We start from the raw sequence: 23659 nt of genomic DNA, 5'->3' as shown, positions 1-23659 counted from the left end.
ACGTTGACCCCGTCTACTGAATGACTGGATTCCAGACATGAAACCAATCGTCTGTCACCAAGTCGGAGCTGCACCATATAAGGAGCAGAGGGCATTCTCAGCATGTTTTCCAAAACCCTACTCAACTAATAGTACTCTGCAGACAAAAAGGCCTTCAGAAACAATCAGCAGATGTACTCTTAGTGACTTCATAACCCAAATGTTTCATCTTTCGAGATACAAGAGCATCTTAAACTGAGCTCAAGGTCTGGGAAGACAAATTTCTTGTAAAGTAGATCAACTCAAAATAAAATGACATTATCATCAAATCTTATACTATTGCCTAGTATGGTGATGCATTCCATTAAGATGATTGTTTTCAAGTCACAACCTTGTTTCCTGTAGAAAAAGTTGCAACATTTTCTACTTCCGCCTTAAAAAAAGCAAACAGACTTAGAATTGGGAATGGAAACTAACACCGCATAAAAATAGAGAAGTTATTAACCTTAGGTACTGACACTGATGACAAACAACTATTTAAAGAGACAAGCAGAAAAGATGATAATGAGTGGTGAATATGGAGGGCAATAGGTATAGCTTAGACTGGGTGATTGTCATTATCACTTTTTGTTTAGCAACACCCATCAAGGCATGTGGGTCATTGGGGTCAAATTCATGCTCTCAGTTAGTGGAGCAACTCTTAAAACATAAATACTTTATCACAATAAACCTTAAAATAAAAGTCGCTCATCCAGCCTATCATCACTATTTATCTTTATTTTTGTCTTTTCTGTAAGGAAGGGAGCTCTTTGCCACAGGATGTTACATACTAACCCTCCCTCAGTTGGTATCGTCAAGGGGAACGTTAGGGTTGTGATGCTCCAATAAACAGAGGCGCGCTTCCTATCAAATTGCAGTCATTATTGCAGTAGCAGTGTGTGAGGATAACGTGATGAAAGTCAGAACGGATATTTTCAAATGGCGGAAAGAGAAAATGGTCAAGAAGGTGCAGCTTTACACCCACAATTTCCAGCAATGATATTCAAATTAGATTCTTTCCTGGTAACATGCAGCTTTCTCAGTAATTGATTCCTACCAACAGGAGGCTGATTAGACTAATTTTGATTTCAGATTCCTAGTTACAGTTGGAACAGACTAGTCAAAACTGGAAAAAAAATAGCCATTCTAAATGGAATCGCTGTCCAATATATAGATTATGAAATCCAATGATAAAACTGTATTGCTAGGAGAAGAATTTAATTGACCAAGAAGTGAATTATTCGTCTTCCTCTTGTGACGTCATCAGCAAAAAATAAACAAAAATCTACTTCTCTGCTTCCTCGTTTGCATATAAGGGTATTTTATGAAATCCTTTAGAGGAATCCACATATGCAGGAGGATGCTCATCTAACAGCGTTTAGACCCAGGGGTGGAGCTAGATGGGGGGCCAGGGGTGGCCATGGCCACCTTTAGCCAATCATTGTGGCCACTCATACCATTTCTTTCCCTCTAATACAGATGGTGAAAGCAGTAATACTCTCAAGTGAAATATTCAAAACATTTTAATTTTTCATATATTAACAATGACTTTACAACAAAAACACTGTGGTAGATTATTCACACCAATATACTACCATTAAAGACGATAAGTACAGATACATGCTCTTTTCAGAACTAGATTTTGTGTTAAATGGGGTAAAGATAAAATTATGTGCCTTTGCAAGTCATCTAGGAGTCTGCAATTAAAACATTGATAAATGACTTTTAATAAAAACTTATTAAACAATCAATTTATGTAGATATTAGTACTTGTAAGTATCAATTTTATGCAGAGTTATTATTTATAAAAGTATGGAAAAGATGTTCACCCCCGAACACAAACCTGAAAGAATTTTATCCACTATACGATTTACCTAGAAAGCGTGGATGTTAAATTATATGTGTCTTATTAGTGAACAAAGGCTGTAGGGAAGTGCAGTTTGTCTTTATTTAGATAAATATGGATGTTGTGCTTGTTCATTTTCCTGTTTGTAGTGTAGATTAGGGTTGCCACCAGTCCCTAGAAATACGGAATCATCCCGTATTTGGAAGTTAAATTACGCATCCATCATTTGACTGGTAAGCGACGCTATTTGTTCCGTATTTTCACGAATAACTAATAAAAAAAACTGTAATTTCAGTGGCACTAGCGCACAGAACAACTAATGTTGTGAGTTCCAACCATGTCTGCGCGTTGTTTCTTTCTCCCTCCCTCCATTAAATCTGATTTTTTTTGCCCCTATGTGACCTGGATCTGATCTTTTTAAGTCAGTCTGCACTACACAGATTTTTTTTCCAATCCGACCCAGGCCGCTTGGCTATGTGGTCCTGAATCCGATACAAATCTGATCTTTTTAAATGCGACCTGTGTCTAAACAGCCGGGTCGCATTCCTCTGACCTGAATGTCATTAATTCCCGACAGTGGTCACTCTTTTGCGTCTTGCTACACAGAAGCGGCAAGAAAAACAACAACAATGGCGGACGACGATGCGGTGAGTAGTATCTCTGTTTAACCATCTTGAAAAGATTTAGTTTTTAGGGTTTGGAAAGATCACTAGATGTTCTCCGGCACTACCATCCATGTTTACTTCAGTAAACGCTGGCTTGTGGCGTCATCGCGTCCTCTACTGCGCATGCGGGACACTTAGGTTGTATGAATGCACTGCAAACAGGAGATCACGTATAAGTCGCATATATTTGGAAATGTGAACAGCAACGCAAAAAAAATCGGACTTCAAAAAAAAAAATCGGAATGGAGCATCAAGGCCTGCAGTGTGAACGTAGCCCTAAAGGGCGGATTATACTTCAATCCACACAATATACACAATCGCACACATCAAATGTTGCTTGCGTCTGTTCGCGAACCAGTTTTGCTGGTATGCTTCTGCAACGTCGGTCTGGAACGCACAGCAGTTTCCCGCCAAAGCGCTAGGGGGAGCCTATTCCAGAACTCACTAAGACTTCGGCGGATGGTAACGAGAAGTTCTTCAGAGGCGCCGGAGGGAGTGTTTATTTTCCAAAACAACATGTCTGAGGCATCGTACAAGTGGTTGTACTTCCGAACCTCCTCAATCAACCTTCCGTCATGGTTATCTGTTGTTGTTGTTACCCCTCGGTTTTTAAAAATGCCGCGCCTCAGCACAAAATCGAGAAGGACAGCCACACAGACAGCTGGAAAGGCATAAAAAGAACCAATCACAGCTGCTTTTTGTCTGCGCACTTCCGCCTGAGGTCTGCGCGGGTTTCCGACCATCCGACGTGTAGTCAGGTTTTTTTTTAAGTGCGCGGCGACAGTTGCAGAGCCTCTGCGCAAGGGGCGTGGTCGCGCACAGAGACAGATTTGACGGTTGCAGAGGGTATGCGAAAAATGCATAAATTGGCCTTGAGAAACACTAAATTTTCAGGGGGAGGACCCCCAGACAGACCCCCATGACAATGAAGTTTCTCTAAGACCCCCACGTCCCTTATTTCCATTTCTGGATGGTGGAAACCCTATTGTAGATTATGTACCCTGAGGTTCTGGCACCTATCAACTTTTGGTCCCCCCCCTTACTGTACCTTGGTTATTTCCTGGCCACCCTTATAGAAATTTTCTGGCTACGCCTCTGTTTAAACAACAGAGATGATGGGAGGATTTCCTGGCAGGAATGCGGCTTTAGCTGAAACTTCATGTCGGCCACTGGTTGAAGTGGGTTGGTGGGAGACAGCAGCCCCCTCCCTGCCCTCCACATCCCTTGGTTTGCCTTCATACTTTGCTCGATAACAATCAGAAAGAGCTGAGCGCGCATTAAAGGGGCGGACAGACGCCTTCCTTTGTGCGCTTCATCGTTCAGACGCCAAAAAGTATCAAACTTTGCTCCCACATGACTTTTCTTTGAGGCATAAAAGAAAATAGAGAAAAAAATGTTCTAGAAAGAAACGGGAGAAGTCAGACTTTGTTTTGCTGATAAAAAAAAAAGAAAACTCGCATCCTTGTTTTTTTTTTTAGTACAACTGAACGCGACGCGTCGCGCCTCAAAGTAAAGTTTTCGAGCTTACCTGTGAATCCTAACGGGACAAAAGTAGACCTCTGGAGTTTAGCTGAAAGAAGAGGAAGGGGATCCAGTCTGCAGTTGATCCTCCTCTACACTCAATGTTAAAACCACACTGAATACCCCGTCCAAGCCCCTCCCTTTAAGAAGACATAATCGCCATCTACTTTTTTTGTGCGTCTGGGCCGAGCTGTTCAGTCTGTTTTTTTTAAAGGAGGAAAAAAGCTGCTGAAATGCTTGTAAAGTCTGCCTGCCTTCAAAGGAAAACATTTAATATATTTATATACATGATCTGAAAACTTAACAAGAACTCCTCAAATCTATATGAGCTATACAGAAAATATGTCTTTGTCTTTCAAAAAAAAAAAAAAAAAGCCAAGGAGATGATGGGCCTATTGTTAAAAAAAAAAAAAAAAAAAGGCCAACGGCATAAGAAAGCAAAGTATTTGCCTAACCTATGGAAGAGGATTAGGGCCACTGAAAAAAAATAAAAAATAGTTAACTGATTTTTAAATATTATTTCAGTTTAATATGAGAAAAAATCATCAAGCATCAAGCCGTAACCATGTCTGTTTTAGACACTAAACTAGCTATCTTGTTTTAATTGCCTTCTGCTCTTCCATTAATGAAATAGCATCACTGGGGACCCATCAGGCACATAAAAAGTCGCCTAATTCCGTCATTTTCCACCAATGTGTTACTGGCCCTCCCAATCAAGTCACATCTTTGAGATTAAAGTCAGAATTCTGAGGGGGAAAAAATGTAAAAGTCTGAGAAAAAAGTCAGAGTTCTGACTTTTTACTCATATTAAACTGAAATATTTAAAAATCAGTTAACTTTTTTTTTTTTTTTTGTGGCCCTGATCCGTACTAACCTACAGAAGGAGTTTTAAGAGGGTGCTTGAAATCTCAGAGCAAAGTACGGTAGTCCTATCTAACTCAGAAGAGAGAACTTGAATTCTTATTCAGAAATATCAGGAGGACAACCTTATTGTTGGAACCTAGAGTTGAATATCTAATATCACTGTGGATTATAAAACTAAAGAAGTTACACGGATGAACTGAGCTTACATTTTATATTTCTGTAAACTATTAGAACACAGAACTGTATCATTTTTCAGTTTGACACTATTTTCTGTTTGCAATCGGTCACGATTGGGAGCATTTCTATTCACTGAATGATAGACTTAATAGAGAATTTTTTGATTTTTTTTCAAGAATATGAATTCAAAGGTAAAAATTAGTTTTTTTAGTATTTGACAAAGTTTTTCCCGATATCCTTCCATGTTTCTTGCAGTCGTTTAATAAAATCCGCCCACGTCTTTTCACTTGGTTGTCCACGTCCAAGTTTATCTTTAATTTGGGGAAATGCTTTGGATCATTGTCCGTTCAGAAGATCTTTGTCCATCTGTTAAGGTTAAATTTGTACCACATGAATTATTCCTACAGCAAAATACACATACAGCATGAGGCTGCCTTCTCTTTAATTCAGAATTTTAATGTTGTTCTAAGGTTTTAAAGCCTCCACTTTTGGAAGATATAGTTCTTTTTTTTATTCCCCATTGCCTTTTGGCTCATGCCAGAACGGGACCCCTCTCTACTCAATTTACTTATACAGGATGTTTTTTTAAACAGACTTTACAGATAAAGTCAGTTTAATATAAAAACAGAGATTTCCAGTTCTTATGATTTAAATTGATTGTAAAGATTTCTATAGAATTAAAACCCAGCAGAACAAGAGGGGTCTGGCTGCAGACCTGAACTGTCAGGACCCAGAGCTGCACTGTCAGGACCCAGAGCTGCAGAGCTGCACTGAGAGATCTCCTGCGCTGTTTATTCGAAGACTTTCAAAATAAAATCAAAGTTGATTCGAAGCCTTTCTAAAGTAAAAGCTAGTGTTGATAAATTCCCCATGAAGCTAACTTCCTTTCACAAACAAGTGTTGCTATGCTGCAAACTTCTACTCCCTATTAAACTCCTATCTGGAATAATAGATATGTGCTACATACAAATAAATCTCTGTAGTTGGATCACTGGGTGGAGAAGGGAATTTGGTCTATAAGGCATTTTCTAAACAACAATGGAGGTTGGCTGTCCTATGAGGATTTTTGCTTGCTGCATAATTTAAAATGCTCAGTTTAACACTGTCAAAATCTAATCCGGCAGCAAACATTTCATACACGATATTCCCTAAGGCTTTGGATAAAATTTCCGGAATAAACCTCCAGTTCTGGTGGTGCAGGAGACCCCATTTTGCAGGTCTGCAAGGAAGGGTTCTGACAGTGCAGGTCTGCAGACAGACTGTCTTGAGCAGATCGCACTTACTAAGTCATTTACGTGGATTATTCACTCCCCCTGGATAAGCATGTAGCGATAGCGAGGAGGATGACTCCCCTTTGAAAAGAAGAAACCTAAAATGGAACCATTTTGTCATTCTTCATGGCTTTATATGATATTCATCAGTAAACAGTCGGACTAATGCTTTAAAAAACATCGACAAATCCATTGAAAAATGTTCTTGCTTCCTACTGTGTTGTAATCCCCGTAATCCTAACCTGAAACAGAAAAAACCTTTATCCATTGGTCATAAATAATCCGTCTTCAGCAAAACAAGGCTTGTTTAAGGTTTCTAGGATTCTTTATCTAAGAGGTGCAAATAAATGCAAACTATCCTCCTTTAGAAATGTTGCTGAGGTTGCAGGAAGTTATGAGGTGACTAACACAATAGCTGCAATGTTCTACTTTTTTATTAATGATGCATAAGCGTACAGACACTGCCCTGCTTTGTCTCGATCTTTAAAACAATGACACTCAGAACAAAAGGGGATCTTAAGAGCATTAGCCCACTGATGCAGAAATGAGCACCATATGCGCTCCTGATCTCTCACTGGAAATCTGTTTCGTTTTAAGCAAAGCAGAACTGGTGCACATTTACTGTTATGGAAGTATACACGATGTGCAAGAGCAGAGAGAGGAAACAAGGAAAAGCGGGTTAACAGGTTGTTCAGCTCATCCCAAAATATGTTCATCTCCCCCAGTCCTCAGAATAATGATGAATTTGACGATAAAACTGTCACTCTTCATCTGCTGTGTTTATTTTCAGCTTTCATTGCACGTCTTGGCCTCGGAAAGCTTCATTGACTGAATGCAGAAATGGTTTGGCTTCCAGACGCGAAGAAGCAGCTCAGGGGAAAGTTTACAGTCAGCACAATGCCCCCATTTGCTATATTTACATGGCTAGCTAAGGTGTTTACCTTAACAACATGCTTCGGTTTACTTTTAGCCTCCTTAGGGCTCTGACCTTACTAGATAGTAAGCAGAGGAAGAAAACTAGTTTTGCAGAAACTGAACAGAGCCTATAGCCCTGTTAAAACCAGCAGAAGTGGTCCATATAGACCAGGGGTGGCAAACTGGTTCCAGAAAGAGCCGCGTGGCTGCAGGTTTTCTTTCCAACCAAGCAATGGCACACCAGACTCCATTCATCTCATCAAGTGAGTCCAATCTGAACATGATGACTTGATGAGATGAATGGAGTCTGGTGTGCCATTGCTTGGTTGGAAAGAAAACCTGCAGCCACGCGGCTCTTTCTGGAACCAGTTTGCCACCCCTGATATAGACATTAAGTGAGGGCTGGGGATGCACTATGGCCTCTGGCTGTTTTGCTTTCTGCGAGACGTTTCTAGCTTCTATCAAGGTTTTTCAGATCCTTACAGCCTGAGGCCAGAAAAAAAAAAAAACATCCATACTGTCATATTTATCAGTTTTATATTTCTCCAAATTGTTACATCATAGGAAAGCCATCAGAAATGATTATAAGGGTTTTGATATTACACTGATATTCAACAAAGCTGTGATGTTTTCCAGTTTCATCATGTTATTTCAAATCAGATGAAAGAATGCCGCCATGTTGCGTGAATCTGACATTAGTTGTTGTCGTAAATGTGCAGCCAGCATCAACCCGATAAGGCCTATTAATGTCATATGGAAATGGATTAACGGCTGCCGCAGCCTGACTCTGGTGCATTTATGATGGATGAGGGGTATCTCAGATTTTCAGCAGGGGGACGTGCATACCAAATACCTGTGGCAACCTGTGTAAAGACACAAAGCTTGGATCCTCTAAGTCGTTATCTCTTTCCTTCTCATGTCTCTTAAAGGCAATAGTAAAGGATGTTTTCTGGTAAGAGAAGAAAATAGGAATAATTACCTTTTATGTTTGCTTTCATGTAAAACGTACAGTGTGAATTCTTATACTTAATGGCTCAAAGCATTCTGCTGTTATGGTATTGATTTACAGTTCCCTCCATGGTTACTTGACACCCCTGGTAAAGTTGTATGAAATTAAATTAATTCAGCATTTTGTTGCAGGAGCAATATTTAGGTTAAATAAAGGCATAAACTTCCTTTTCTGTATTTCTCTTATGAAAACTTTTCTAATCTTGTCAGCATTGCACAGATAAAACAATAGGGCATGCTTTATAATAGAATTGCAGGCTTTCTTTGTTCACATTTCTTAATGTATAACTGTAGAGGAATCTCATCTGTATGACAGAAAGGTAAAATGTGCATCCCATCCATTGGTTTTAATCCTAAAGAAAGTTATTTAAAGTAAAAGATTTGGAACCGAGGATTCAACCTTGTGGAACTACATGACTTATTCAGATCCACAAGGGATATGCCTGAAAAGGTCATCTTGGTCTTGAGTTTTTTCATTAGTTTAAAAAGCTTAAATATTGTGGGTGAAATATTTTCCCCTAACAAGAAAAACAAACTGAAATTTCAGAAGAAAAATAGAGAAATCAAATAGTTTTAAACAAATGAGATTATTAATCTGCTACCGGTATTTAAACATTGTTTAATACATGTATTTCCATTGCAAATATGCACAATCTCAGAAAAATATGTTTTGATCCATCTAGTTACCATTTCTCTTCATGAAAAGCTCTTAAATCCCGGCTTATTAGAATAACTTGGACCTGCTCTTCATGTCAAAACACAAAAATCAGCCACACTTTGGAGCAAAGCTCCAACCTGGACCTGCTTAAAATCTACTAACAGTATTCTATGAATATTTATAATATTCACTGCATTAAAGCTTGAGACAAATAAAGGCAAAATTACTGTTTCTAGGTATAAAATACTGGCAACTTGTAGTAGAATAATGGAGAAACATTTAATACCTTCCTGTGGCTCACCAGGCTCAGGTTCTGACTGACAAGTCCAAACTGCGGGTAACCAGGACCCTGGTGAATCAGTCACATAAGCTTTGGATCGAACAAATCAAACACAGTTGATATATTTTCAGCTAACTGCTCAAACTAGTCAAGAATATATCTAATCTTGTCAAAAGTCTGGCTTTCAGCATTTGTGTGAAGAACTGTGGCTTAAAGGTAAAAATCTCTTTGACGTCAGGTTTTCATGACATCAAAGCAACTCTGAACTCCGTTCCTATGAAGAGAAACGTTTGTACATTCTTTCATCATTACTCTGAAATATAGCATTCGCTCTTTCTTTAAAGATGCATCAGTAGAAATTATTTATTGCTTCAGGCTTGCATATTACAACCAACATCCTTTGTCAGATGAGCGAGCTTTCCAAATACACAGGGTTTACAAAAGGAAAGGGTTGTAAAAAAGAAAGGTACTATCCAAAATAGCTGACATCAACTGCAAATTTACTTTTATCTCTTGGAAACCCGAAAGCTAGTGATAAAACATGATGTAATGCAGGCAATGAACTGTTAAAAACACAATGTGGGAGCTCAGAAAGCAAGCATTGGGACACAGGAAAAGAGAGATGTGTAAGAGATGGGCTTTCACTGGGAAATAATTGGTACCTCCCATTACAGATGTTCAGCCCAACCGTTCCCATGACACCCATCGCTGCCGCGTCAACAACCATAAAGAGGTGCATATATCAGCGCCTGGACGGAGCTGAGACATTTATGACTAAATGATCTTTGTCACGGCTTACTTCCTGTTTGTTTGAGATGCAGGAGACGGCGGTGGCGGCGGACAATAGCGATCTGAAATGATTTCCACATGAGAGTCAAAGTCAGGGCAAATGTAACAGTGAGTGCAATGTTTGCACCAACTGACAGCAAGGCCATCTGTTCGGTATAAAAACAGAAATGAGACGGTGTGTTTATGTGTGTATATCCTGGGAATAGTGTAAACTGCACATTGACATAGTTTGGCTATATAATACCCCTTCCACTCACTGTGTGACATTAAATCAGACTAAATTTTTCTTATTTTGATCAGTGACAATTAACTATATTTTTCTATTTCCTACACACCACACATGACACACTTTCACACTTTATGGGCAGATGTTTGCACATTTCCTTAACATTTTCACACATCTGCGTTTCAAGCTATTTGCCTTTTAGCAAAGCCCAGATCATAATGGTGGTTAATTACCATATTTGAGTTAAATACAGACACGCCTGAGGGTGTATTTAACTGGAAATAATGCAGAATGTGTAGAAGCTTGCCGTCTACTTTAAACTTTATTCAGTCTTTTTAATCTAGTGTACCAAAATGTGACGTCATGGCTTCCCTTCTGTGTCCTGTAGCCCTCATTTAAGCACTGGTGAATAATGAATGAGTGAATGGAGGGTGATACTTGGACAGCCCCTGGTGGAGATGATCATAAAGTGAATATCTAAAATGAGGCTTAGATCTTTTTGGAGTTCTAGTGAGACCACCTTGACCTGTAACGGCCCTGGCAGCTGAAATTCAATTAAAATGAAGCAGACTCCAGGGTAGAGGGAGGTGATTAAGAAACCATGTTTGCACTGTTATGCAAAGCTAAAAAAAAAAAAAAAAAAAAAAAAACACAGGCAAAGAGTTTTAGTTCTACATTTTATGCTTCTAAAACCCCTGCATCCATAGCTTGTTTTAAAATACATTTAATTTCAGTGAAAAACCAATTAAGCTTTCTATACATACAATTTTTCATAAAGGGCAATTCCAAGTTGGCCTGTTAACAATTCATTTGGGGTTTATCTAAAAGGGGCATTTTGAATTGAAGCTTAAATCAACCAGCAAATAATTGGTTATAGAAAACTAAGCTTTCCCTCAGGCACTTAAAACAAGAAAGACTATAGAAAATGCCATTTAGGTGATGTAGATGTGACTTGATCTACATATAAAAAGGAATTTTAGTTACTTTTCACTATTAATCCAAAGATTCCCATTTCCTAAATATCATGCATCCCAGATGTCAGTGCTCTTTATCCAACTCTACTGGAAAGGTAAGAGAACATCTTACTTTACTGGGTTTAATATGTAAAAGTCAGCAATTGAATATTAGAGATCCATCCAATTCACGGCAGCATCTAAGGTTACAGAAATAATTAAAGCATTTTTAAAATTAATGGGACTGTGACAAAAAAAAAGAAAGAAAAGAAAATTAGGCAGCTACAGATTATAAATCCTAGGGAGATTTTGAAAACAGGAGCGTTTGAAAAAACAAAACTGGTGACTCTGATAAAAAAAAGAAAAAAATAACACAAAACCATTAAAAAAAAACACCATTAAAAAAAAGGCACAATAGTCCCACTTTTAAAACTACACTATAATATTTCAACGTTCATAAAATATTTTCAGAACCTTTGTGATTAAACGTCCACTTATAACTAGTTGAATGACATCTCCGTCATAGCCCAATTGGGTCTCTATCGCTTTCATCGGCACTAAACTACTTTGGCTTTGCTACATTTTGTCATCAATCCAGTCCTGGAAGGCTGGGTCCTTCAGATGATGTGAAAATAAGGAGGCCAGAAGAGTTTGCCTATAGATCCTAACAGGTCGAACCTTCTCCAGCTGACACCACCCCTCACTCAATGTAAGCTCTGTTGCCTAGCAACCATGGCAATTGTTGCAAAAAGCAGGCAAAGAATGGATGCCAAAGTTCTCCCTACTTTTCTGTGCAAATTTAACTTCTAAGGAGTCGTCACAGATATCAGATTTGTAGTTCACACACTGCAAAGATATTGGAAACCGATTTGTAAAGGGACAGATAAAACCTTTCGATAAACCAAACATTACCCGCCACATATCTGACTCACTAACCAATTAAATTAACTATTTTCATGAATTCAAGACAAAACTATTTACATACTTGCATTATATTAAACTGCACTTATATTCACCACCATTTCCGTTTTACCTCTGAGCAGTTGGCTTCCTTGGACTTGCAATGAATCATGGGATACCCAAGGCTACGAAGCATACAGCGGACCTGTCCTTCCAACCAGACGGAAAGAAGGCCGGATTTGTCGGCCACATAACGAGGATCCTTTGAATCCTTACAGGCCCCGCCCTATGACGTAATCTGCTGACGAAACGTAGTTCTGCAAATTGCAAAGGGTTGATATTGAGAGATTGCGGCACCTTCCTGCTCGGATCTATGCGTGTGTTTACTGTGAAATTACCAAACATTAATCTGTTTCAAGTCTCTAAACTGGTGAGGACCTCAGGGGAATCGAGGGAAGCGATGCAGGAATACAATACAAAACCAAAGTGAAACATTTCTTATCTTTAACATCGTCATATGACATTGTTGTGTCACAGTTAGATTCATTACCTCATCGCTATTCATGTTTCACACAGCCACTGGAAACAGAAATAAAGTTCACTCCAACTGCAGGGAACTGGGTGACCAGGTCTTTACCACTCTGCTCCTCATGTGATACGTTGTATTCAATTTCCACTGGGAAGAGCCAAAAAATGAAAGATCTTGAGTACTACTTTAAGCATGTTGGAGGAGCTGTGGTGCTGTGGGCTTTTTTAATTATCCATACAACAATGGAGAACTTTTTAAGAGGGAATGGTATCATTAACTCATTGCACCAATAAGAAGTTTACCATTTAAATAGAAATCTGGTGGAGAAATAGTTAAAATAGGTCAACATTGAGTCCATTAATTGGCTACAGTTTTATAATATTAGACATCTTACATGTCTTTACAAAGGGTGGAAATTATTGTGAATGATTTTCTATATATCCTGCAATATCAGCTCAATCTCTACCCTTCTTACCTTTTATTCATTTTGTCTTTTATTGTACCTTCTGGCGTGACAAAGCCAAATTCTGTATTGCAGAATGCCACTTGACACGGCGGACAGGTTTTCACACGATCCCTGTCGAGTTCAGGCAGAAGAGGAGAGATCATCATTTTACTTTGGTGTGGCTGCTGATGTAAATAGATATATTGTAATCTTAGGAGGATTAGGAAGGGAATATTGCATTTGATCTTCAAAGAGCTGCTGGTTTTCTTGGTATCTTGGGTAAAGAAAAGTGTGGTTAAGGCCCCCAAGAAAAAGAGAAAATGACACAGAGTTAAGCTTCGATTCATTTCCATTACAAAGACAAGTACCTCGTTCTCATTCTCGTCCATCTTCACCTCCATATCATAGCACTCTTCATCCGACGTGTCAGTCACTCTGTAAATCCTTACAGATCTCTCCAGACAACTCAGGCTCCTTTAAACCGATACAGGGCAGAAATAAAAAGGAAGAAAGAAATTTCTTCATCAAATGACATGTAGAAGCCCCGGTTTTCAAATTTCACCCTGTCTTAAAGCAGACAGGTTGCAAGGCATTTTTTAGCAGATTTTTAGAAAGCATTGCATAAAGCAGCAAGAGGTGTCTATGTGACATTTTAGGAGAAATCTCAGCTAACACTAATGTTACAGGCAATACAAGACCTTCCTGAGGTCTGTCAGAGGTTTAGATGGAAGTAAAACCCATTTTCATCAAGAGGAAAGGAGCAGTATTTCACATGTCCTCTTCATAGGTAGGAATGTTTACCGTTTTTTCACCAGCTTAACATCCTGTAGTGGTCATATTTACTGAATAAATTAGAACCCCAACATGAACAAGGGTAAATGGGCTCTATGCACAGCTCCACTACTTCCTGAATTTAAAGCAGCTCCTTTGTTTCCTGTCTTTCATGATTGGATGCACTGATTAATCCAGGTGTGTATGACCTAAGTAACTGGCCAGACACACCTGGATTAATCAGTTCGTCCAGTAATGAAAGACAGGAAACAAAGGAGCTGCTTTAAATTCAGGAAGTAGTGGAGCTGTGCATAGAGCCCATTCTAAGTAAACTTTGAATTTATTATGAATTCTCTCTGCTTTCATATTATAATAATTCTTCCATTATTTTTTTTTTGGTCTAACTTATATCATTTAAACTACCAAACACGTTTTAAATCAGTCAAAGAATAAAACTGTTTTCAGTTTTAGAGTTTTTTTATTTTTACAAGGATGAGAAAAAAGCAGCTTGGCTCTAAGGTACTTGGAAAGCACTTTATCAAATCTAAGGATCCCAAAGTTCTTCACACTACAGTCATTCACACACTGATGGTGGTAAGCAGCAGCTCGCCTGGGATGTGCCGCCATACAATCTGCACCACCAGGCCCTCTGACCTCCATCAGTAGGTCAGAGGGCCTGGTAACAGCACAGATGAAGGGTTGTTCAAGGACCCATCTACAGAGCAAAACCCAGCAGTTACAGAACCCCTTATAAAGCATCCATTTTACTTACATTTTTCAAATTAATATTTGCCAAGCACCTGCTTGATCACTTACTTATATCAGTTTAGCATAAAAACCCACTTCTAAGCCTTTGGGACTCTAGAAAACCACTGAGGATTCTTAACCTCAAACAGAAAACAATGAACAATCAAACTATTCAGAAGATTTACCAAAAATAACTAAGAGAACATAAGCAGCTCATCCAGTAGGTTAGAGAAGAACCCAAAGCATGATCTTAATCATAAAATATGATCCAAGTTATTACTGGCCTCAATGTTTATTATAGATATGTAAGAAAGACACTAGATAAAAATTGGATCCAAGTAACAGAACCAAGACTAAACGATAAAGAGTCTTATACTTACTAAAAATCATATGGAAGATTCCAACTACCAGGGTTTTCCATGGGGAGATTTTTGCAGCCCCTGACAGCAATGAGAGAATGATAGAAACCAGACTTAGTTTAACGCTAAGCAGGTTATAAACAATATATATTTTTGTCACATCAAGTTTGAAAAAAAAACAACAGAAAAACAAAAATTGGGGCACCTAAGTAGGCTGTTTCTGACGTTTGGCCCAAGTGACAAGATACCACTAGGCCTACCTGAGAATTTTGCGACAATCTGGTGACTGACTAGACAATAATTGGAATGTTTTTGGATCATATGCTGTTAAAGCTAAACCCCAAATATCCTCAGACTCCTGGCAGTTTTAGATTTTAGGTACATATTTATCCTGACTGGAAGTAACATTAATGTGGTGTACCCCAGTCAGTCTCAACTTGAATATCATCAAGACCCAGTGAGAGGGCCTTAAGATTAGGGTCAATAAGGCCTTCAAATCTCAAAGACTTTTCTCATCACCAATGATCATCGAAGATGGCTCTTCCTTGATGATTGAACGTTAATTTCAGAAGAATTCATGTCTCTCTCTTATGGATGGACATAAGAAATACACAAAACTCTTGTTTTGTTTGTATAATTGTGTATTGTGTATTATGAATTGTGTAAAGCACTTTGGTCCTGTTAGGTGTTAAAAGAGTTTCAGCTTGACCTGCGGAGGCCCAATATTTAATTGAGAGGCAAGACAAAACAGAAGTTTTGGTGGCTTAGTTGAACTCGAGCTTGTGCACACCAACACCTTACTCTAAAAAGAACAGCATGTTATACCCAGCCCAATTAATGTGACATAAAAGGATCCATGAAAAGGGATTATTAAGAAAAAGAAGCAAAATTAATATACATAAAAACCTACACCAAAACAAACTATACACCCAAAATAATATGTATCAACATATAAATCAATATAATTAAACAAATCTAAAGTCAATCACAAAAACCCCATGAAATTTAACACAACTCATCCAAAACTACCCTCCTGATGATTTTGGTTTGCTCCAAGTGCATCTGAAGAGCACATGGAGCACTTCTACCTTTCTCTGCCATGCATTGCTAAGGAGCCAAACCAGGAAAAGGAAGGTACTTTAACCTAACATAAACATACTGTAAACTAAGGAAAAATAATTGACCTTCATGTTTACACAGGATGGCCAGTCCTGCTTCACAAGAATGCATGTGAAAATGTCTAAACAAAACTACAATAAAGAACTGAAACTATTTGTTAAAACTTAATACTACATAACACAAAATCAATAATCATATTTCATGGGTTGATGGGACTCCTGGTCCCATTTATTAATGGTGTTTTTAAAGAATTTCCATCACAACCAGGAGACCTTCCATCTGCTATGAAGAACTATCTTTTAGTTCAGAAAAGCCTAAATTAGAAACTTTTGGGCAAAATCTAAAATAATCTATAATATTAAAATAATCTAAATTATTATTATTGAACAAAACATTTTATTAAATAGTGACTGTACCAATATCAATGCTGTGATGAGGTTTGTAAAAGCTGAAAATAGCAATTGGAAGAGCTTCATCTTTGTGCTCCTCTGTATCCCTATGTTTATCCATATGGGTAAAGAAAATCTAAAATGAATTTTCTGGCAGGACCTAATCCTAGTCAGGCTCAATCTGATGCAGCCCGATTTATCATACAGTGCTTCCAATATATATCTTTATGCCAAATCCTTTTTTTATTATTTAAAGCTACTCAGAGAAGGTTAAGCAGGTTCAAACTTACACAGTATAACTAAACAAGAGTAACACCTGCTAGGTTCAGACCACCAGCAAGACAAACATCTCTTTGCTTCGAGAGCAGCTGATCCATTATTTATTGGTCTCTTCCCTTTCCTCTGCTCAACCAAGTTTCATAAAGTTTAGTCAGGGAACACTTGCACAGCCTTATGTGGTGCTGAGAAAACAGCAGTGAAATTAATCACCAACTCAGAAAATAAAGTAATACAGTGGTGACCTACACTTAAGAACCCGCAAGGTGAAAACTGCCTTTTGTGCTTAATCGTGCTGAATATACATGACTTATTGCTCTTCTTTATACATCCATTGCTATAACAAAAACTATTTGTCCATTTTGCACATCTTTTCTGTTTCTGCCGTTAGTGAAAGTGTCTTGCAAAAAACACATTTTATTATGAAAAATAACCAGAGTAAATCAAAGTATAGTTTGAAAATGAGGATTTATTTCACTGATGGAGGAAAAGCTCCCAGACATGCCTTGGAGTTCTACAGCAAAAACAACAGCTGAGCAACAAGCTGCCAAGAACTGGGTTCACAATTCAAATGCCTTTAGATGTGAAAAGAGTAACTTTTCAGAATGTAAGCATTTTTCGTCAAATCTGACAGTATTATTTATAAATCGATTGTGAGCCTTTACTGCTACATTTACGTTTGCTTACTTTCAGCTCTCATGAGGATCTGTGTGCCAACTGCAACTCTCTTCCTTATGTGTGTCATACCAACTTAAAGTGTATTATCATCACCTAAAAGGGCTGGGGTGAGAAACACTTCGTCTTACTTTGTTTACATTTGAGGTGACCAAAAAAAAATTAAGTGCTTCTGTAAACTGTAAATTATAGTTTCTAAAAATCACAATTTTATTCAAAATCCAATTAACTGTCCAGCCTTAATGATGCATAACAGTTTTTGGTTGATATTTTTATTAACGGCAGAAGTGTTAACTTGCTTGGTTACCTGAAATGATGGGTCACACTGAGGTGCAAGCAATAGTAAACGTCACACAGTAAGCATTTTAGACAAAAGCTGTACAAAGTAGGAGATCAATGGTCGGTAACCTGAATCCTGATATCAGAATATTGATCTTTGTTGCTTTTTTTTCTCCAAGCTAAAACAAAATGACTCCCCAACCGCTGTGGTCTGCTGCAGGGTTTGTTTGCAGAAAGAAAAATCAAATCCAACTTTTACCTTTTACCCAAGGTAAAAGTTGTCAGATAGATAGTTAATAAATAAAAAAGCAAAACACACACAGGCAAAAAGAAAAATGGAATTTAGTTATCGAGGGCTTAAACAAGAAGACTATATATATCTAAAATAAAAGCACATTTGTTTGGCCAATAGAAATAGCCTAATTCATCAGATTAGGATGTAGAGAGTGCAATTTGGCATGTCATATATATAGGGGGACTCGTGATCCGTTTATAGCCTTTATATCATATTATAACCTATTTTTATGACAAAGAGTTTTCTCAACCAGTTTAACCACAGCTTGCAAAAACATCTTTTAATTTGGAAACAATCTGCAAATCATTTTGTTAAAACCGAGGGATTGTTTATTCTTGGTACTCTGAATAATTTGTTCGTATGGTTACTGGGCAAACCTTCAGAATGTATTTTATCTCTCTTCTTAACTGTATTTAACATCAAGTAAAGCCTAAGCGGCAACAATAACCCATGCGTCTATTCTGCAGAGCTACATGGATACTGTGGGCCATAGGTGTTCAGATGGGACTCAGCACTTTGCCTCCATTATACTAAAGGGCATTTTTGTCACAATGCAAGTGTCTAAAGTGTGGATCACACTCTAAAAGCATGTAGGAAAGTAGCAGCCCAGGATGTTTGAATAATGCACTTATAGACAAGACTTCTGTCAAGCAAACCAAACCCATGTGTGGAGTTGATATGAGGATTTTCTTTCCATCAAAACCCTGAGTAGAAGGCTTCTTGTCAAGTCTAGAGCTGAATCAGCTTCTATTGAATACTATGCACAGTGTCAAACACATGCTGAAAGAATCTTGAAAATGTTTTTTTTTTTTTTTATCTCTTAGGCTTTAGGCATTTATTTATTTACTTGCAATGTTACAAAAGCAGTAGAACTGGTCAAAATCATCAGTACAAGGAGAAGAAACATTTATGCCAGTTAATATAACAACCAATTGACTCTTAACTCACTACTCTATCAGCCAGATAACCAATTTACTTAAAGAGATTAACCTCTGAACTAATCAAACAAATTTTTCTGCCAGCTTTTATTGTCTTTACATTGTCACAAGTACAGAGCAATGAAATTTATGCATTTAACCCATCCACTTGGGGAGCAGTGGGCCGCCATTGTGCGGCACCAAGGGAGCAGTGTGGGGTTAAGGTACTTTTGCTCAAGGACCCAGAGTGGCTGTCTGTGGGAGTGGGGCTCGAACTCATAACCTCAGGACTGCAACCTCTATGCCCTAACCGCCATTCCCCTAAATTCACACTACCCAATCTATAGACTGTTCAACTTAACAGCCCACTAGCGGACTAGGAGTCTAATCTTCAAATAGCAGAATAGAAGTTATCATTTTGGAGTGGGAAGTTATAATTCTTTAAGCAAATAATCAAAAGGATAAATATTATGTAAGGTACACTTAACAGAATGGTCTCAATATAATACAAACAAAGGTGAAAAACAAAAATAAAAAGCAGTTCAGATTTAAATATCATCACAGATATCAGACATCTATAATAAAACCTGGAAGAGCTGACCATCAGTTCCTCCCTCTAAATCCCCTGTGACAGTGAAAAATACTTCTTAGACAGCTAATCTACGACCAGCTTCTCTCAACACCTGCATGGCTCATGTGCAAAACGGCCCATAATAATTCCATATAGAAAAAACAAACAATGCTTCATTCATAGCATTGAGGGAGGGATTCCCCCCCCCTCACAAATTTGAACCCAAATTTGTCTGTATTTTAACACAAATCGTTGGAAGACCAGACCATAAATAAGTAAACACCCTGACAATCAACATACTTTCATAGAAACTGGCTAAAATATTAAACATGGGAAGCCAGCACCCTAAAAAAAAACAAAAAACAAAAAAAAACAACCATACCTACTTGCCAAGCAAAAAGCTGGTCAACTGAGCAACAAACCAATCAAACTCATTCATTAACTTACTACCCAACCAGTTAAATGACCTTCCAGCTGACCACCTAACCTAAGAACGGTAACAAACCAAAAGAGAAGCCATCCTACAAACCAACCAAATGAGCAGTCAAAAACAACTTAACCAACCAATGAAACAACTAACTAAGCAAGAAAGCAGATACCCTGTCGAGCTAATAACACTTCAAAATCAGGTGCACAGAACTGGATTAACTACTAGAGAACGCCTAATACAGACCTAATAAGGAATTAATGGACATTTACCTGGGTCTTACTGGGTAACACCAAGCCCAGCCTTAATATGGGACTACTACTTGGTTACTTGGGAAACAGATTATCTATTCAGGAAATAACATGCAGTTTCCAAGAAAAAAAACGGTAACTAATCTGGAGCTAATTGGTATCTGCCATGGAAACCAAAGAGGAACTAATGATGAACTAAAGAGTAGTTAACCAGTCCTTTTTAGGGGACTAGTGGTTAGTTACAGTTAAATCAGATTAGAAATAGCAATGTTGGTTTGAATAAATGCAAACCTGTGAAGTTACAGCTTAGGAAAAAATATTTTACAAACGTACCACATTATTGCCTTGCTATTATGTTATGGATGTTGTTGAATCAAGGACTATATCCAATTACTAAGGAACTAATCAATACCCAGTCAGTACCTGATCATTAACTAATATTTTTGGTACCCTTAAGTAAAGTAAGTAATAGTTACTGCTTAGTTACTCTGTGTTTCCCAAATAAGCAGTATTCCCATTATAAAACTGGGTGTTCCCCAGTAAGTACTGGTTAAGTATCCATTAGTTCCTGTTTAGTTTCCCAAGCGCTCTCTAGTAGTTAATCAATTTTTACCTTATTGTACTGTATTACTGTCATGTTAAACTACCATAATTAAACACAGCAATTAAAACAAAAATCTTAAGAAACCTACATTAAAATATTTAAGAATTTATGCAAAAAAACAAGATTTTTATATATTTCATTTATATGTGCAAAGGTTTATTTTCCAATTATCAACCTTGTTTAAAATGTTACTTTAGCGTCAGAAACATGGACATATTTTATATTTTCTCAATGGAATCAATAAAATCTGTACACTGCAGTAAAAAATGTGTGCTATTATTTTATATAAAAATATCACTGACAAAATATGCTGGTAAAGATATGCTGTTTGATGATACAGTTAGACCATGAAAACATTTATGCTCTTAAAATAAGCATAAATCTATGGGTCAAAAATTGTTTGTGTTTAATGCTTACAATAAGGGAAACATCAAGAACATTACATGAATAATTAAGACAAAAAAAACAAAGTTTTTGTAGAATGAGTGATTGTAACACAAGGTAGTGTGCTGGAGGGAAAACCGCACCCCTTGTGGTGATATCTCAGCAGAGGATCACCAACACAATGAGATAAGGAAGTGGCTGGCTTACGATCGCAGCTGTTCCAACGCACCATATGGCACAGATTACACCATCAGTAGATTTAATTATATGCAATTAAATTACTTGCTGTAAGTTATTGGTGTTGTGATGCCAAATCACATCTGTATAAGATAATTTAACAAGGTAATTAACAAACAAATATGTTAATCGTATTGTAATGTCTAACACAGTTATCCAACCTCTTTAGTCATCTTTTTAAATGCAATGCTCTATTGCTTGCTCTATTTAAAGAATTCAAACGCTCAGGTGATTAAAACCGCAGGACTACTTTCATAACCAACATGCTGACCCCGGCCAGCCGGTCATATCTCATCCCTCGATTTCTCTCCCAAAAACGCTATTACCAGCACCTCTCCCGGGACTGGTTTGACAAGATCCTTACCGAGCTCAGGATAAAAACACCTGACCCTTTCTTCCTCATCACACGCAGAGATGAGGGGACCCGAGTGTGGAACAAAAGTTCATCCTGCGGGTTAATAGGGTCCGTGGATGAAATGTGCATGATAGAAACAAAAAAAAAAAAAAATGAAGGTGAAGACATTTTCTAGAAAACAACCACCTCTCTTCGATTTCCTCTCCGTCTTGCCTTCTTGTGTGGCCAATTGCCCTTCAGATGTTTTGAAGGAGAGTTGGGGAAGATAAGATTTCATGCGGTAATTGAGGCTTAGGGAGCATAATGGTGCCTCTGTCATGGTGTCTGCTGTACCAAAGACTTGCACAAGGCTGCCGAGTTAAGAGGCCATCTACTTTAGTGTTAGCAGCGTGACATTTCACACTGGGGCTGAACTTCTGACCTTCATGATTACACATTGTTCTGCTAGTTCCACTGACCTTATTAGCTCCTCTGAGTTTAAAAACACATGCATGCATACACCAATAGGTCTTTAATATTTTCTCACAATGTTAGGATTTGGCCTTCTTACAACGCAGTCTACAGTTGACCACAGAAAAGACGGCAGCAAAAACTATTTCTTTCCCTTTGTAATACAGAAATGTGCACACTTAGACATTTTATATTGCAAATGAATAAAGAACAAGAGGAGGAGGAGGATGACAGGAAGGGGTGATGAAGCCAATGCACCATTTTACAAGTAGGCGATCTGACACCAATAAAACGCGGTGTTATTGGGAGAATTACGAGCTCCGATAATGTGGGAGGATATGAGCCACCAGGCCACCCTGAGAGACCCGGAGTTATGCAATGCCAGCAAAGTGAAATTCAAACGCAAATTCAAAAAGCAATCAGGCGAGTGCAGAGACTTGACCCATTTGTAGGCGTCGTTGCTCATGCTTGAAATTAAGAGACTAATGGCTAAATGATAACTCAGTATTATCAGACAAATTATCCAGTTGGTTAGTACTAAACCATTAGTATACCAAAGCTAAGGTGTCACAGAATAATTGTATCATCTTTAGAAATACCTGACAACTTATTTCAGTCCTGGAAGCGAATTGAACATATGTTGAACATGTTGGAGAGATAACTATGAGGTACTACAGAAACAGCTTTGATGCTAAAAAATGGGCAATCATATAATTCTTACAAGGAACAACTGAAACTTTAAATGAATGAGGATCATAGGCGACAGACGAATCCAAATCAAACGTTACAACATAGAAGATGATGGGAAAAACCTGAAGAATTGAGCATAGAGGTAGTTAAAGACAGAGCATATTCCCTGGGAGGAGTAATTAGTGGAAAAAAGAACAGGTGAGTCTATTTGAATAAATAGGCTGCAGCTGTAAGGGAGCATGAGATGAGACACTAAGGTGGACCAGCAAGAAATTACACAATGAATGATAAAGAGAAACATGGTGGAAAAAAATGATAAGTTAAATGATTAACACAGGAGTGCCACAAAATACAAAATAAACCCAAAATGACAAAGAACTGAAAACTGGTGACTAAAAGGAAAAAGTCCTCCAGATTGTGACATAATGTGTCACTTAATTCTCAGATTACATTTAAATATTTAGCAATTTGACATTAAAACTTGATCTTATGTTGAACACAGCACTCATGTTATTGTTCATGAAGTTATATACAGACATTATAACTTATCATGTTTTACTGTTCATTTTGACCTATAAGGCGATGTAGCCTTTTAACAAAACCCACAGGCAGGAGCTCTTTTCTACTTTTCTTACATGCTCAGGATGAGGGATTGCTGCAATGTCAATGACGATGAAATCTTCTGAGCTCTCATAGAAAACTTCAGTTTAGATAATAAATTGAACTGATTAGTTGTTTGATATGTATTACAAATTTTGGATCTATACAATTGACTTGCAAAGCCTTAAGATCTTTGCT

At 37.9% G+C, this 23659-nt stretch overlaps 1 protein-coding gene across 3 annotated transcripts in view; it reads right to left on the bottom strand.

Annotated features, from left to right (window-relative positions):
- cald1a (caldesmon 1a) overlaps positions 1–4203 on the bottom strand; it is an 89259-nt gene extending 85056 nt beyond the window's left edge. For all 3 annotated transcript variants that reach the window (XR_005279888.1, XM_038275977.1, XM_038275979.1), the window contains exon 1: positions 4058–4203. The gene's annotated coding sequence lies outside the window, so the exon portion shown is untranslated. The remainder of the gene's footprint in view (positions 1–4057) is intronic.
- Between the last annotated feature and the right edge of the window lie 19456 nt (positions 4204–23659).

The sequence above is a fragment of the Cyprinodon tularosa genome, unplaced genomic scaffold, assembly GCF_016077235.1.
Source record: "Cyprinodon tularosa strain WSP-4 unplaced genomic scaffold, ASM1607723v1 ctg986, whole genome shotgun sequence".
NCBI lineage: Eukaryota > Metazoa > Chordata > Actinopteri > Cyprinodontiformes > Cyprinodontidae > Cyprinodon > Cyprinodon tularosa.
Note: the sequence above shows the minus strand (reverse complement) of the source record. Positions and strands in the feature narration are given on the sequence as shown.